The 18,279-nt window shown below is 35.3% G+C and overlaps 1 long non-coding RNA gene across 1 annotated transcript; it reads left to right on the forward strand.

Annotated features, from left to right (window-relative positions):
* The first annotated feature begins 591 nt into the window (after positions 1-591).
* Positions 592-16,444, forward strand: LOC122299315. Its single transcript, XR_006239652.1, has 4 exons — positions 592-835; positions 997-1,146; positions 15,270-15,326; positions 15,764-16,444. It is a non-coding gene; the product is annotated as an uncharacterized LOC122299315 (long non-coding RNA).
* Positions 16,445-18,279: the final 1,835 nt, after the last annotated feature.

An 18,279-nucleotide genomic window follows, 5' to 3' on the forward strand; every position in this document is an offset into this window, starting at 1 on the left:
CATCGACTCTTACCATTTTTTTTTAGAAGAGAAAATGAGACGGTGAAAGAGAGATGACAGCCATTGCTAGTAATGTTTCTTCTAGAGTGCTATTTCGGGTATAGAGTATCAAGAGGTCAGGTTTCTCTGATTCACTACCGTGGCAAAAAATGCAAACTACTTCGAGGAGGCCGACATATTTCTACTTTGGGTCAGCGTCCATCATTCATAAGTTTCCATAAAAGATAGAGCTTGAAAAACCACAAACTAGAAGCAAAAACCGAGTTGTCTTCCACAATCCCGAGGCCTCACCTCTTGGAGGGACACAACAATTAATTTTCAAGAGACTTTCCGTTTGGATATAAAAAAATGCCTCGTTTCATCTCATCTCATTTTATCATTACAATATTTTTAAATTTTCACATAAAATATAATAAACAATTCAATTTTTTTAATCTAAAAATAATAATAATATTAAAATAATAATATTATAACAATATTTAATTCAACTTTCAACTTTCATTTCAACTCATCTCATATCAACTCACTATCTAAACGGTACCTAAATCCTGTGTGGTAAACAGAACATTACTGTCATCCTCTTAAGACCCTAACTCCATTTCCATTATGCTTTCCACTCCATTCTCTCAACTTTTACTTGCACTTCAGGAATTTTCTTCATTAAAAACACCACCTAAAAAAGTCGTCATTTTTTTTATCCTCCTCTCAACCGAACGTATGTTATGATGGTTGAGATGACAACAACCATGGTTGCATTCCAAGCATTGAGAAGCCTCAAGCTTGAAATATGCTTTTGAGATTATATTCTTTGCACAGAGTTGAAGAGTAGAGCCAGGTGTGTGTGTTAATTTTGAGCCCAAGAGTTGGTGCTCGACTTCCTCTGTCCGCTTCATCTTGTTTGTTCCCTCCAAGCTAATTGTATGGATTCGATTATTAATGGGTTCGCCATAACTTTGAAGAATTTCGTTAAGTTGGTTTCATGTTTCTATTTCTCAGTTTGAGGGGGAGAAAAGGAATAGGAATACTAATCCTCCACTCCGAGTCATTATTTTGAGTCTATAGGAGTTGGAGCGTCGATCCATTCCCGATGAAAATTTGAAAAGTGGGCCTTTCCGGCGAGATAAAGGAGGAAATTAAATGTGCCAGGTTAGCATTCATATCTCATTCAAGTTTTGAAGAATGACCCATTTTTTCCTATTTCAAGAATCACTTTGAAAAAAACACTTTGAGGATAAGCAGAAATGTGTTCGAAAAATCCAGAGAGTAGGTAAAAATGAAACAAATAAAAAAGGGGAGGGGGGGTTACATTTTCGTCATTCCAATCGAACTAGTGAGACCAAAAACCAGATGATGAGTAATTTTCAAGTCGTCTGAAGACCTGGATGTTGATGCACATCTTACTGAATAAATATTTAAGCGTCACCTTATATTTCTATATACAATAAATAATCTATAAGGTAGTCTGTGTAGTAAATTAGTTAGATCGTCTAAGAACACAACATATATAGGCTTAACTGAGACCGATCTAATAGCAGACTCGGCACCCCCTTTTGGATGCAGCAGACAGCTGACAGAAAGGAACTCCAGAACTAGACCATGTCATTTTCTTTTTCCTTTTCTTTTCTCACTTGCTTTCTCAATGGTGAGGAAATAAATCTTACAATATGCGCAGCTTGGATCAGCAAACCGCTGATCCATTACTGGTTGCAATATCTGATTTATCCGTTTGTCGTATAAGAAATTCATCAACAATCCTAACGGTGTGAATCGGGTCGTGCTGGGCAGCAGCTGCATTCCATTTGCTAGGGAACTTTCTGAGGTGGTTCAATTGCTGTGGCTGTTTGACCTCCCCATCCCAGTCAAGATCTAGCTTCCGTTCTTTTGGGACCTGAATGTCAGTGGGTAGCAATATGAATTATAGCTAAATTGCTAAACTACCAAAGAATGTCAAGCTGTTGCATTCAACAGTAAGATGGAAAATACAAAACTTGCCATATTTGGAATATTTTTACATATTAGTTTGGTTCTACAAGTTAAATATCTTACTAAGCTAAAAATGATGAAGATTACAATTTAAAACTACCTCATCAAGTTATTATAACTTGTAATGAAATCATCAATATCAATTATCATATAAGCTCAGTTTAGTCGCTCCACTATCTGGTGTAAGTGGTATATAGCATTGATGTTGGGTGGCACTATAATTCGGAGGTATCGTCTTCCTAACTGTATTCTGAACCAGTTTTAAAAGTTAAATAACCAATTCAAAATCTCTGGCATTCAAGCATCCATTGAATCTATATTTTGAAACTAGAATATGACTCTTTTATATTTTGACTTATCAATTGATCCCTCTAAAACAAGTAAACAACATAAAAAGCTGATGATGGGTTTTTTGCTGCTTGGGTCAAGATAGTGGTACCGATCAAAATTATGTTAATAAGTCAAAACATAAATGCCACAATACGAAAAGAGGAGAAAAACCAAGACAACAACAACATTACTAATTGCATTTACTTTAGCTATTTGGGAGACGTGTGACAGTTTAATTTAGTTCAAAAATAAAAATGGGATAAGAGGAAGAAGCAAATTCTATAAGGTCCCTAATTAGAGTACAGTAACTAGAAAAGCCCCAACTATTATTATTAAATTATTAGTTTAGGTCTTCACTCCCACATAAACCACAGGGCTGAACCTCAGACAAACTTAATCATGTCCAACTAAGAACCAACTTCAAAGTAGTTGGGAGAAGAAGTGAAACAAAAACACTGTAGTGCAGAATGTTACACCTCTGGCCTGTCCAAAATCATACAAGACGATATTTAAGTGGTTCAGCAAATTGCCTACGTCCACTGGAGCCTCTTTTACTGAATTTGTACAAGATTACAAAAACCTCTACAAATTCTCTCTCTCACGTCTTCTCTTTTCTCTCTGTTTTCCCACCACACCCCTTCTGCACAACTGAGCTCTCCCTTTTATAGGAGAGAGCAGCTTCAATCCCGGAGGAATTCGGTGCAGCAATTTGCTACAGATTTTGGGGCGTCATTTGCTGCAGGAACTGTGGGTGGGTGGCGCCTAATACTCCAAAATAGAGAACGGTTCTGAGTTTGCAGGGGTTGGTTTCACACTTAGGGTGGTTCAACAATCACCCCCTCCACCCAAGTGTGCCATACCAGGCTGCTTGCAAACTGATTCATTCTTCAAATGAACGCACCTCATTCTTTGACATGAGAGACTTTCGCTATCGAATGTGCTCCAATGCACCCAAGGGTGCTCAGTAGTGTACAATACTGAACAAGTCTAAATAGTGTTGGAACTTGATCCCTATGACGACTTTCGTCAACATATCTGCTGGATTATCTTTAGTGTCAATCTTCTGAAGTTTGATGTCCTCTTCTTCTAATATTTCACCTACAAAGTGAAATCGGACATCTATGTGTTTTGTTCGAGAGTGATATACTTGATTCTTGGCCAAATGAATTGCACTTTGACTGTCACAGTAAATGGTAACCTCTTGCTGCTTAAAGCCCAAATCTGTTACCAATCCCTGTAACCAAATAGTTTCTTTCACGGCTTTTGTTACAACCATGTATTCAGCCTCAGTGGATGATAGTGCAATTGTCGACTGTAAAGTTGATCGCCAACTAACTGGTCCTCTAGCCATAGTGAACACATATCCAGTTGTCGATCGACGTTTGTCAAGATCTCCTGCATAGTCTGAGTCAATATATCCAGTTACTAGACTATCTTCACTCTTCTCGAACTTCAAACCAATATCTACGGTCCCTAAAATATACCGTAGAATCCATTTAGCCGCATGCCAATGAACCTTTCCAGGATTATGCATATAGCGACTAACTAAGCTAACGACCTGGGAGATATCAGGTCGTGTACACACCATGGCATACATTAAGCTTCCAACAATACTTGCATATAGGACATTCCTCATGTAGTCCTGCTCTTCATCATCTTTAGGAGACTGCAATGCACTGAACTTGAAATATGGGGCCATAGGAGTACTCACCGGCTTCGTCTTCGAGTCGATATTGAAGCGTTGCAGTATTCTCTTCAAATACTGCTTCTGAGTAAGGTGAACTGTACCTTTCACCCTATCTCTGCTGATCTCCAACCTCAGTATTCTTCGTGCTTCTCCGAGATCTTTCATTTCAAACTCATGACTTAACTGAGTTTTTAAGCGATTTATCTCCCCCTTGCTTTTACATGCAATTAACATATTGTCTACATATAAAAGCAAATAAATGAAAGATCCATTTGCAAGTTTTCTGAAATACACACAGTGATCGTATTGGTAACGAGTGTATTTCAGATCCATCATAAAGCGGTCAAACTGCTTATACCATTGCCGAGGTGACTGCTTCAGGCCATAGAGTGACTTTTTCAAACTGCATACCCAATTTTCTTTTCCAGCTTCTTTGAAACCTTTTGGTTAAGATAGATAAATCTCCTCTTCTAGATCACCATGTAAGAAAGCTGTCTTTACATCAAGCTGTGCTGACTCAAGATCATATTGTGCAACCAAAGCTAGCAATATCCGAATGGATGAATGCTTCACAACAGGAGAGAATACTTCACTGTAGTCAATTCCATCTGTCTGAGCGTAGCCCTTGGCTACCAACCTAGCTTTGTATCACACTCCATTTTTAGTAGCTTGATCATCTTTCTGATTGAAGATCCACTTACAGCCAATTGTCTTTTTTCATTTTGGAAGCGGCACAAGCTCCCAAGTCTGGTTCTGGTGAAGAGACTGCATCTCTTCATTCATCACATTTGTCTATTCAACTTGTTCACTGGACTGTATGGCTTCTCTGTAAGTGGTTGGGATCTCACCCCCTTCAGCTGGTAATGCATATGTCACATAGTCTGCAAAACGTGTCAGTACACGTTTCTCTCATCTCGGTCTGTTGGTTGCTATTGATTCAGGTTGTATTAGAGGTACTGTGACTAGACTATCAACCTCATCTTGTCCGTGCTCTCCATTTGTTTCTCCTGAATCATTTTGAGTGGAAAACTCCACCTTTTGCGAATCACTAGGTGTTTCGCTATCATGGCTGCCTTCATTGGAATCTTTATGCTTATGTGACTTAAGCATCTCAGATTCGTTGAATGTAACATCTCTACTGATGATTACCTTTTTAGACTCTATGCACCAGAGTCTATACTCTTTTACACCAGTACTAAAGCCTAAGAATTTTGTTTTCTTGGCTCTAGGATCAAGCTTACTTTCTTTAGCATGATAGTAAGCAGGACTTCCGAAAATATGTAAAGAGTCATAATCAGTAGCATGTGTACCTCTCCACATTTCAGTGGGTGTCTTTCCGTCATTAGCAGCTGTGGGTAGTCGGTTGATGAGGTGGCAGGCATATGTCACAGCTTCAGCCCAAAATTTCTTACTGAATCCAGCATCTAGTAACATACATCGCACTTTCTCTAGTAAAGTACGATTCATTCATTCTACCACACCGTTCTGCTGCGGTGTACCTCGTACCGTGAAGTGTCTGACAATTTCCTCTCTCCGGCATACTTCCATGAAGGAGTCTGAAGTGTACTCACCTCCATTATCAGATCTGAGCCGCTTGATCTTTCTGTCGGTCTGAGTCTCAACCATTTTCTTCCAATCAAGGAAGATTTTTAGCACTTCACCTTTATTCTTCATCGTATATACCCATATACGACGAGAATAATCATCCACAAAAGTTACAAACCAATGCTTACCTCCCAAAGATGCATTTTGGATAGGTCCCCAAACATCGGAGTGTACATAGTAAAGTATTCCCTGTGTATTGTGTACAACGGTTCCAAACTTGATCCGCCTCTGCTTCCCCAATACACAGTGCTCACAGAAAGACAGTTTACTAGTCTTGACACATTTGAGTAAGCCTTGCTTCATCAGTGTTTGCAAAGCTTTATCTCCAGCGTGTCCCATACGCATATGCCAAAAACTGGTGGTGTCAGCATCAGTCTCATCTAGCTTCTCACAGCATGTGGAAGCTCTTCCTTCAACAGTACTTCCTTGCAAGAAGTACAAGTTTCCTCGCCTCAAACCTTTCATTGCCACCTGAACTCCCATTAGTACTTTGAGAGTTCCGTCTTCAATGGTGATTCTAAATCCCTTTGAATCCAGAAATCTCAGTGAGATGAGATTCTTTCGCAAGTCCGAAATGTACCGAACTTCTGTCAGAGTCTTGACATTGGCATCGTGTAGCTTTAACCGAATGCTACCTATTCCCTGAGTCTTACAGGTACTGTCATTGCCCATAAGTACTGCTCTACCCTCAATCTTTGTGAAGTCAGTAAACCAGTCCCGATTGGGACACATGTGATAGGTACATCCGGAATCTATAATCCATTCATCGGAATGACAAATGGATGATGAAATTGTCAAGGCAAAATCTGAATCATTATCTATGTCCACGACATTGGCTGTGGTGGGTTGATTCTGCTGTTGTCCCTTCAGCTTGGGACAATCCTTCTTCTAGTGTCCTTTGTTGCGACAAAAGGAACACTCGTCTCTGGCGAGTTTTCTGCCGACTGATGAACCACGTGATGTGGCCTGGGTTTTCGATTGAAAACCTTTCTTCTTTTCGGGATACCTTGACTATAGTCTCCCTCTTGCTGTTAGCGCTTCACTTGATATATCTTGTTGTACCTGCTTATCCCTTTTGCGGTACTCATTGCTAATTAAAGAATTAGATACATCTTCAAAACTAATCTTTTCCTTCCTATACAGTAGAGTAGTAATTAAATGCTCATATGTATCAGGTAAGGAATTTAACAAAAGTAAAACTTTATCTTCATCTTGGATTTCAACATCCAAATTTAACAAATCAGCAAGAATTTGGTTATAACTATTCAGATGTTCAGACATAGAAATACCTTCACGAAATTGGAATCTGAAGAGCTTTTTCTTCAAGTGCAAACGGCTCTCAATGCTCTTCTTTATGAACTTATCCTCCAATTTCTGCCAAAGTTTCTTAACATTTGTCTCTCTCATGACAAAATACTTCTGTTTTTTGGTAAGGCATAACCGGATTGTACTACAAGCTTGGGTATTCAGCTTCCTCCAATCCTGATAAGTCATATCATCTGGTCTATCGTCCAATGTAATATCCAACTCTTGTTGGATCAAAACGTCCATGACTTCACACTGCCACATGCCGAAGTTGCTTGTTCCATCGAACTTCTCAACTTCAAACTTGGCATTTGACACTATGGACCGACGTCCAGAGCTACTGGCATTTTCAGAGCTCCTATCTCTTCCAGATCTTTCCATTTGAATTTAAAAAATTTAAATACAAAATTTCAAAATTCTAACCGTACGGATGAGTCCGGAATGATCCAAATAGTTGGAAAGTACTATTTGATCGTTGAAATCGGACTCCAAATGGCTTAGATCAATCATGACAAGAATCTGAAAAAATGGACGGTCTTGATCGTCTGGCGCGTGAGATGCACGCGCTGAAGCAGTGTGACTGGGGGCGCGTGGAAGACACGCGTCATCAACCTCCGGTCGCGTGGGGTGCGTGTCTGCGCTTGGGGGCGCGTGGAGCATGAGATTCAGTCGTCTTCAACCTCCAGATGCGCGTCTGGCACGTGGGTGCACGCTCCGATCTTCTTGGGGCACGTGTGAGCTCCTCCGACCTCTGTTTTCGATTCCATTTGCAGCAACGGATTCGTCTCGACGCGAGGAACACCCTGGAGTTGTCAAAAGTTGATTTCGATCAACTTGATTTCTGGACATCGCGAACCAGAGCTCTGATATCAATTGTTGCGCTTCCGGCCTGTCCAAAATCACACAAGACGATATTTAAGTGGTTTAGCAAATTGCCTACGTCCATTGGAACCTCTTTTACTGAATTTGTACGAGATTACAAAAAACTCTACAAATTCTCTCTCTCACGTCCTCTCTTTTCTCTCTGTTTTCCCACCACACCCCTTCTACACAACTAAGCTCTCCTTTTTATAGGAGAGAGCAGCTTCAATCCTAGAGGAATTCGGTGCAGCAATTTGCTACAGATTTTGGGGCATCATTTGCTGCAGGAACTGTGGGTGGGTGGCGCCTGATACTCCAAAATAGAGAACGGTCCTGAGTTTGCAGGGGGTTGGTTTCACACTTAGGGTGGTTCAACACAGAAATCTAAAGCAATCTTATTCCTTGTTGGGAGAAGAAGAAAGAACCAACTTCAAAATAGTTTACTGAGGGGGGAACAGCAAAAAGAAAAATCGTATGATTGAAAGTGATTTCCCACTCACCTTATCAACAGCAACGGTGTAAACTTAGAGATCGCCATCTGGTTTGATATGAAAATGTGTGAATGCCTTGTAATTAGCAATTCTTGGAGAAGAGAAAGCTTCATCAAAGTGTATGTGAATCCAATTAATGCAGATGTATAAGTAGCTTCCGGACATCGATGAAACCACAAGGGTTGAAAAGACCCAAAAGTAAAGGAAGACTGAAGCATAATATATCATAGCATGACCCCCTCGAGAAAACGAATCCATTCCATTCTTGCATATGTTACTTCGTGTGACAGCCACAACCTGATAATACTTCATGAATATTCTTAACTAAAAGAAGAAAAAGAAGCAAATTCTTGAAGCAGTCTCTCTTAACTAGATAAAGCCATGCATTATCTACAAGATCGTACTTCTCAAGTAGTTGCCGCTACTTATCCTCAAAATTCTGCGCAGGTCTATGAATCATATATGCCAAACAAATTACATGAGGGTACCTAGAAATCTAAACCCACGTCAACACGTCCACAAAATGCATGTATACGATCAAAATCTCATGCCAAAATTCACTATTAAAAAAGCTAAATTGGCAGCATTTATATGTGCGGCTTTTGTTTATGCGCCGATAGATATATAAATTTATCGGCGCTTAATTTTTCCGCCAATAAATTATTGAAATACCTGGCGTTTAAATTTTTAAGTCAGTAATAATATATAGCGTTGGCGGAGTTTATAACAACGCCGCCAATATAATAATGATGTGCCGGGAAATTAGTAGTTTCCCGGCATTTATATTGTTACGCCGGTAATAATATATATTTTTTGTGGTGTTTAAACAAACGCCAATAATTTATTAATTATACGCCGTTATATTAATTGTGTTTGTCGAAGTTTCTAATATATCGCCGGTAATAACATATAGGGGTGAGTTCGGTCTGGTTCGGAGAGGTTTTGTGGACCGGACCGGACCTATTCGGTCTAGAGTTTTCCCATCCTGGACCCGACCGAACTCCCTTAGGATCGGTCCGGTCCGGTCCGGTCAGTCCATTCGGTCCACGGTTGATTTTTTATTTTTTATTTTTTATCCAATGACATTTTGTTTAATACTTATGTAATTAATATTGTGATATATTTAATATATATACATATAGTATACTATTATATAGATATATATATATTAGTAATACGCTAATACTATTAGTCTATTAGTAATAATACTATAACTAATAACTATATGTAATAATAACTATACTATAATTAATAACTATATGTAATACTAATAACTAATACTATTAGTCTATTAGTACTAATAACTATACTAGTACTAATACTATAACTAATAACTATATGTAATGATAATAATACTATATGTAATACTATATTAAATAATAGTAATAATAGTAATACTCTTATTACTAATACTCTAATTAATTATAATGATTTAATACTAACATATTACATATTAAGCTAACTATACTAATACTATTATAAATTTACAAATATATGATATATTATAATTTATACTATAACTTTTATAATATGTTAATACATTAATATATATACTAGTACTATATATATTTTTTTGATCGGTTATACTAGTACTATATATTATAGTTAATAGTTATACATTAAAGAATATAGTAGTACATTGATACTAAATATATAGTTATAAACTTATAATGATTTAGTTATTATGAATTTATGATTAGTATAACTATATAATTGTATTAGTATTAGACTATTAGTAATTCAATTTGGCTATATTATATTAGTAATATTAGTTATGTTGAATCAGTTAGTTATTATAACTATATTCTACATTATTAGTATTGATATAAATATTAGTATTAGTTATAACTATATAGCCTATATTAGAATTGAGAGTCTTAGACTATATAATAGACTAATAACTAATAGTATTAGTACAACTATATAAGTATATTGTTTAGCTATATATTAGTTTTAATTATAGTGATTAGTATAACTATATAATAGTAGACTATTAGTATAACTATATATACTGTTATGGTGATTTAGTATATTATAATTTATATATTATATTTATACTATATAACTCTTATAATATATTAATATATACTAGTACTATATATTATAGTTATATATTAAAGAATATAATAATACATTCATACTAAATATATATAGTTATATTTTTAGTGATTTAGTTATTAACTTATTATGATATGTATAACTATATAAATTATAATAGTATTAGACCATTAATATAGCTATATATTAGTAATATTAATTATGGTGAATCAGTACTTTAGTATAACTATATAAGTATTAACTATAATGATTTATATATATTAATTAAATATAAGTATAGTGATAATTAAATTATATTAATTATAGTGATAAATATACTATATAGCTATACATAGTATTAATTATAGTGATTAGTATAACTATATAAATTATATAATAGTATATTAGTATTAATAGTAGACTATTAGTATAGGTCACTATAGCTATTGTTGAAGTATGAGTTATAGTGATTTAGTATAACTATATTAGTATAAGTATAACTATAGTCTATATTAGACTATTAATATTTTTTTTATACCATATATAATTGTATAATTAATAATTAATTATATACAACTATTATATAAATAATATATATAAATAATAATTTTTTTTAATTTCCATTCAGTCTGGTCCAGGGTGAAAAACCCTCGGACCGGGACCGGACCGAATCCCTTTCGGTCCCTTGAAAATTGGGTCCGGTCCGGTCCAAAAATGGCCGGTCCGGTCGGTTTATCCGGTCCGGACCGTCCGACTCTCAGCCCTAATAACATATAACATTAGCGGCGTCTCACAAAATGCCGATAATTGATAGATTTTACACCAGTAAAGTGTTGAGTTTTTTGACGTTTATATCGTTTAAACAAATGCTTTGATTAAATGGCTTTGATCAGTGTGAATGAGGAGTTAAGAGAGAATATTCTCCAGGATCATCGCATGCATGCTACAGGCCATTTTCTGAACAACTAAACTGCACGGTATTAATCCTCAAGAACTTGAAAATTAGAAATATATATATATATATATATATTGTGAACGCCAAGCTAGCATATATGGGATGCAGGCAACGTGGAGAGGGATGGGGTTATGTTATGGACTGTGATGTCTCACCTGTTGGAGTAATTGATGGACCCCTGCCTAAGCTCATTGACATTTATAGCTAGCTTTAGTAGGATTTCTTTCTCCTTTCAGTACTTATGTATGTTTAATGTTTATGTAAGTCGTGGCTTTTATTTTGTTTCATTTTTCCCACTCCAAATAAAAAAACAAGTTATAGGTTTAATTGGAGTTGTGGTCATAGAGTACGTCACAGGGTCATGGGGCTGTACTTATACTAAAGTTGGGTCATATTCTCTAATTCATGGTAAGATATAATATTGTTATTAATTATTATTGTGGAAAGTGAGTGGTAACAAAAGACTGCCAAGAATACCATTCGTATTCCAGATCAGTTTACTTCAATTTTGCTCAACATATATATATATATATATATATCATGAGTTGCTCAAGAATGCCAAGCATTAGCATTAGCAGTAACTCTCAAGAATGCCAAGCATTAGCATTAGCAGCCCTATATCATGTCAAGTTTGCTCAACATATATTTATATATATATATATATAGTTATTAGCTCGATCGGTTCCCATGATGACATAACTTAACTGGAGATCAGATAAATGATTATGTAGAAACAGTAAAACAAAGTCTAATTTAGTACATTTTTTGGTCCATGTTGCAGCAGAGAGGTGGTCCAACAGGTATTATAAAAACTATTGAGAATGCATGAAGCATCGATCGGCTTTTATAAAATCTAATAAATAAATCATCCTTTTTTTTGTCTTCCAATGCAAGGTCGGCAACCAACTGAGGAAATATCAATTTTAATGCAGTATAATGATCACCGTGATATGAAAAACATGATCCTTAATGTTGGCATGCTACAGATAATAAAAAATGACAATGTTGACATATATTTTTACTTTGACTTGACTAAGACATCATGTAGACCGCATAGAAAAATAGGAGAAACTACCTTGACTGCTACAATGATAAACGTTGGAATGGAAATATGGTTGTACTTTTTTGATTGCTTTCTGGACTCAGGCCTGTCCCCTGGCTATTCACCTGCTCTGTTTTGAGGGTACAATAGAATACTTGAGAGCAACCACCTGCTCTGTTTTGAGGGCGCAAAACAAAAGATGTTTGATCTTCTCGATGGAGGAACGTGGTGGTGATGGTTGAGACTTAAGGGAATAATGATGGTGGGTAGAACGTTTACCGTGTGGGAACGTTTCTGTGTGGAGGAGGAGATGTGATCAGGGGCGATGCGAAGGGGCGTTAATCTGTGGAGGCGTTGATGCGTGAGAACGTGATGGACGATGATTGTGTGGACCAATAAATTTTCAGCAACCCTAGGTATTTTAATGGGGAATATAAAACGGTTGCCAAAAATTATACATGGGGTTACTACAATAAAGCCTAAAATTGATGAAGTTTTATTGAGTGAGTTTTAGATGAAGTTCTAGATGAAGCATATATATGGAAGAGATATATTGAGTGAAATTTAGATGAAGTTTTCATTGAATTCTCTTTTTCTTTAAATTGGGAAAAAAAAAATTAGATTACAACAATAAAGCCTAAAAATGATAAAGATTCAAAGATATTTAAAACTGTACTAAAGTTTAAAATTTGATAATTGATAAACGTCGAAAAAGTACTAATTTACTCACATATAATTGATAAATTTTCGACATTTGTAAACTCTATCAACCTACAATGCCACTTTGCTAGGCCTAGAGGCGCCTCAAATTCAAAACTTAGTTTACATTTTAATAAATTTGTACTTAGGGAAAATTTAAAAATCTTCTTTATTTTCTATAAGTAGAGCTTAGTGGGCCTAATTTTAAAGGTTTATTTCCTCATAAAAGGTTGGCTTAATTTAGATTTGGATAAATAAACGCCGTGTTATTTTAAGGTTTAGTGGTCAAGTTGTATATATATATATCTGTGTTATTTCAAGGTTTGTTTCTGCATTAATCTACCTACATTTTATTATCTAAAACTACGAGTTAAGAGTTTGTTTAAGGTATAGTGGTCAAGTTTTATATATTTATTGTCGATGATCTTAAACAATTTCTTGATCATTTGATCTACAAGCGACGTTAGCTTTGTACTCTGGCCAGACGGCCACAATTTGATTGGCCATATTGTTCGGTATTCAAAAGTTTGTTTTGATAGTATGTTTATATCATTAATAGTATTATTATTACTATATCGATCACTATAATTAACAGTATCATAAGCGATATATTATTAGTATAACTAATACTATAGTGATTTATATAGTAATTTTTATTTCTATTTTACAAGAAAGCAAACAACTTAATTCATCATTAAAGAACTACAGCAGGGCATCACGCTCAATGATATGTGAAACAATCTCATGGAAAGAGTTCCACCCAACCATTAAGTCATGTAGATGCCAAGAATTGTAGCATGAAGGTCATTTAATATTATTCAATCCTCACATTGGATTAGCCATTCATTCTTTTATTTTTATCACATTTTATAATTCTACCAATTTAATATTATTAAGAATTATATTATAATTAAATTAATATTACAAAAACATATTTTCAAAGGTCATTTAATCATTTGAAATGAAAGTGTAGAATACACAATTAATATTTTAATTGGTGAAATAAAAGTATAGGAGTGAGAAAGTAATATTTTAATTTTTGGTGAATGAAAGTGATCTCCCATCTTTAGCTAATGACTATAGACTAAATGTAAAATGTTTTAGATTAATTTTCCCAATCCAATGATAGTTTTTTTTACATAAATAGTTCAAATTTTGGCCAACATCCTCATTTGCTTGGATGCTCTAAGAGCAATAGTAGTGGCCTTAACAAATTTTGGTCAAACTTTAACTATAAAATTCACTTTTATAAATTTTAACTAGCTACTTTTCATAACACTAAATAATAAACTCAACAAATCTATCACAATTCTATTAAAATATTAATTTTAAACCTTTCATTATTTTAATTTTATTGTATTGAAATAGCATAAAATACAAGATCCCACTATATCTAATACGAGATCCCACTATATCCCACTATATCTAATAGCATAAAATAAGGAAAGAATATAAAAAACAAAGAGGCGGTGAAAAGAAGTCAAGCAATTAAAAATAATAGACTCGGCGAAGAGGAAAATAAGGAAAGAAGAAGACTAAACATTCATCTGAAGTTGGCGCCCTACTCTGCCCTCTGAAATTTTCAAAAAATTTGAATTTCCCTCCCAGCTTCTATTTATTCCCTTATTCATATTTATTGCCTCTTTATACACTGCAACACCTCCTCTGCAACCAGTTCATTCCATCTTCTCTTCATTCATCATGTCCGTGAAGCTCGTGAGGAAGCACGAGATGATGAGGATGAAACGGTTGGAATCTAATTGTCATGGGGTGAGTGGTAGAGTCACAAGCATCGTTTTTCTACCTTTTTATTTATTTATTTTTTTTTGCGTTCAGGTAAAATAACATAAATCATCAGGAATGAGGATTCTTAGTTTTTTTTTTTTTTTTTTTGTAAATATTCTGCAGATAAATTCTTCTCTTTGTCTGATATGTGTGCCATGGAAGTTCTTTTTGCCTTAAAGAAATATCACGGTTTATACCAACCAAATGCTCCACATCAAGCCAAAGGTCCCTGTTTTTCAAACAACGTCTAAACCTTTTTAGAACATCATTTTCTTTTCAACCAACGTATTTTCAATTTATGTTGAAATTTGTATGTTGCCTTTGTCATTTCATTTCCCCCAATTTCTTTCGGCGGCCAAACAGATTCTAATTGAAATTGTTTGTCTTTTTTGGATAATGGTGTGGATCATTTGGATCACCTCTTTATACGCTACAACACCTCCTCTGCAACCTCATTCCATCTTCTCTTCATTCACCTTGTCTGTGAAGCTCGTGAGGAAGCATGAGACGATGAGGATGAAACAGTTGGAAGCTGATTGTCATGGGGTGAGTGGCAGCGTCACAACCATCATTGGCCAAACATTTTTTTTTTTGTTTTTTTGCATTCAGGTAAAATAACATAAATCATCAGGAATGAGGATTCTTAGTTTTTTTTTTTTTGCAAATATTCTACAGATAAATTCTTCTCTTTGTCTGATATTAGCCATGAAAGTTCTTTTTGCCTTAAAAAAATATCACGGTGCATACCAACCAAATGCTCCACATCAAGCCAGAGGTCCCTGTTTCTCAAACAACGTCTAAACCTCTTCAGAATAGCATTTTCTTTTCAACCAATGTATTTTCACTTTGTCATTTCATTTTCTCCAATTTCTTTCTGCTTGATAATAGATTCTAATTGAAATTGTTTGTCTTTTTTGGATAACGTTGTGGATGATTTGGATCACGTGTCTTGTGGGATCTATTTGGTCGTGGAGAAACTGTAGGACCTTTTCTTTCGCTTTATTCTCCTGTCTTCCATACAAGGGTAACTGAAGCTACGTACAGGAACTGAGTTTACCGCATATCTCAAGCCTGAGCTTTGACAAGGTGATAACTTTTATGTTAAGTCGGTATTATTTAGTTTTCTTTACCTTTCTAGGCGGCAAAACAGATGCTTATTGAATTTGTAGTCTTAATGGCGAATACGGTAGTGGAACATGGCGTGTGGGATCTGTTTGGTGTTCTATATTTGCAAATTTTGTTGGCTGTTTGCCAACAAAATCTTGGTGTTCTAGAGCTGAAGATTGAATTTAATGATGTTTTTGTCTTGGTAAAATTATTGGCTTTGTATGCTTATGAGGCTCTTGGGTTATGCAGTGGAGATAGTGGCAATGAGTAAGGTACTCAAATTACTTATGCTAATTAGTCGGTGAAGCTGCCCATGGTACAAAACCAATGGATTGAGTAAGCTTGAATTTTGAATGTACATTTCTTTGTTTCCTGATGCTGTTTCTGGATTATGTTGCATGACATAGGCCATTGCCGGCGCATGTTCTGGTTTTTGGGATTTTGATCAGTAGGATATATACACCTACAAAGCATTTTATTCTTCCCCATTAATGTTTGAATCTAGACTTTTATACTTTCAGCTACTAGATTAGAAGCTCTCCAGCTTGAGGATCATATGATAATATTACCCAAAGAAACATTTTGCAAAACATCTTAAACATTTAATTTTGTAGTTGATTAATTTTTCAATGCTTGATTTTGTTTGGTTAAACACGATTTCATGGGTATTGGTCTTTGTTTTTTGGTCAAGAAGACTAATAAGATTGTTTTTTGGTTTTTGTTTTTGTTCTGCCCAACCATTATACATATAACTTGCTACGCGTTATTCCTTTAACATTTATTACTCTCTCTATTAATTTAGTATAACTTTTTTGATCTTTTCTAGGCTCAACGAATGCATGACAATTTTAAAGAACTATTGGATAAATGTGAAGAAGAACTACCCATGAAAGAAATGGTCATAAAGCTAATTAATGACAAACACAATATGAAGAAGAATTATCCATGAAGAACTTTCATGTGATTTGATTTGTAATTTTTTTTATTATATGAATAATGATCCATTATATCATATTTATTATTAATTGATATATTATATTTTTTTGATTGTGGGATATCATATTTATTGGTGCATTCTAAATCTCGTTATTTAATGCAATGATCTGGTAACGTATTCCTAGCGGCATTTATATTAATATCGTTAATTTAAAAAATGTGCCGGCAACGAATTAGTGGCGGCGTTTACAATAAGCCGCATTCCAGGAAAAACAAACTGTGTCGTTTAGATAAATGCCGTTAATAAATTCAATGTGCCGTAAACGTACTATTAATAACATTTAAAAAAATGCCGCTAATTTATATGATGCGCTGGCAGTGTAATGTGGCGGCATTTTTGTTAACGCCGCTATTTTAAACATTGGCTTTGTTTAGATAAACACCGTTAATAAATTCTCCAAAATACTATTAGTGACATTTAAATAAATACCGCCAAATTGTATGATGAGTCGGCAGCGTACTAGTGGCGGTGTTTAGCTAATCGCCGTTAAATTAGGTCATTGGCGGCGTTTAGATAAATGTCATTAAATTTTTTAAAGTGCCGCCGCCAATGTACTATTAGTGATATTTAAATAAATGCCACCAATTTATATGATGCGTCGGCAAACTACTAATAGTGGCATTTATCATAACGCCGCTATTTTAAAAAGTGGCAGCGGTCAGATAAATGCCGTTAAAAAATTCAATGTGCTACCGCCAATGTACTATTAGTAGCATTTAAATAAATGCAGCTAATTTATATGATAAATCGGCAATGAAGTACTAGTGGCGTTTTATGGTAACGCCGCTAGTATATATGCCAGGAGATGGCAACAATAAAGTGGTGGTGTTTCGAGAAACGTTATTAATGTAGATACTATGGCGGTGTTTCATAAAATTCTACTAAATTATATACAAACGCCGCTAATGAGATTTACAAATACAGGCGTTTGCGCAAACGCCGGAACATGGAAAATAGCAACCTTCCATTAATGGCGGATGGTTACGCCGGTAAAAAAACGCCGCGAATTAATTAGCGGCCTTTTTTTGGATAGTTACTAGCGCATAGCCAAAGCCGGCAATTCTATCTTTTTTTATAGTGAAAAAATTCATGATTTCAGGCTCAAAAAGCCTAGAAATTAGTCTACAAAAAAATGGCAATTTTTTACACTCCAACAAGAATGGATGAAGAGGGAGAGATACACAAATTCATTGTAGCCATACCTGTGGTGACAGAAGGTACCCAAGAGTCTTGGTCGACAAATCTCCACCTTCGATTTCCTTAAAAATAGTTGAAAAACCAAATGTTTCAAATTCCTAAACGCAAGGCACCCAGTTGTATGGAGAGGAGAAGACGACTATAGCTTCCGCTGGGAAGGCTAACAAAGTGGAGGAATAGAAGCTTGGGTGGGGATTG

This window comes from Carya illinoinensis, chromosome 16 (assembly GCF_018687715.1).
Source record: "Carya illinoinensis cultivar Pawnee chromosome 16, C.illinoinensisPawnee_v1, whole genome shotgun sequence".
In the NCBI taxonomy this organism is placed as follows: Eukaryota; Viridiplantae; Streptophyta; class Magnoliopsida; order Fagales; family Juglandaceae; genus Carya; species Carya illinoinensis.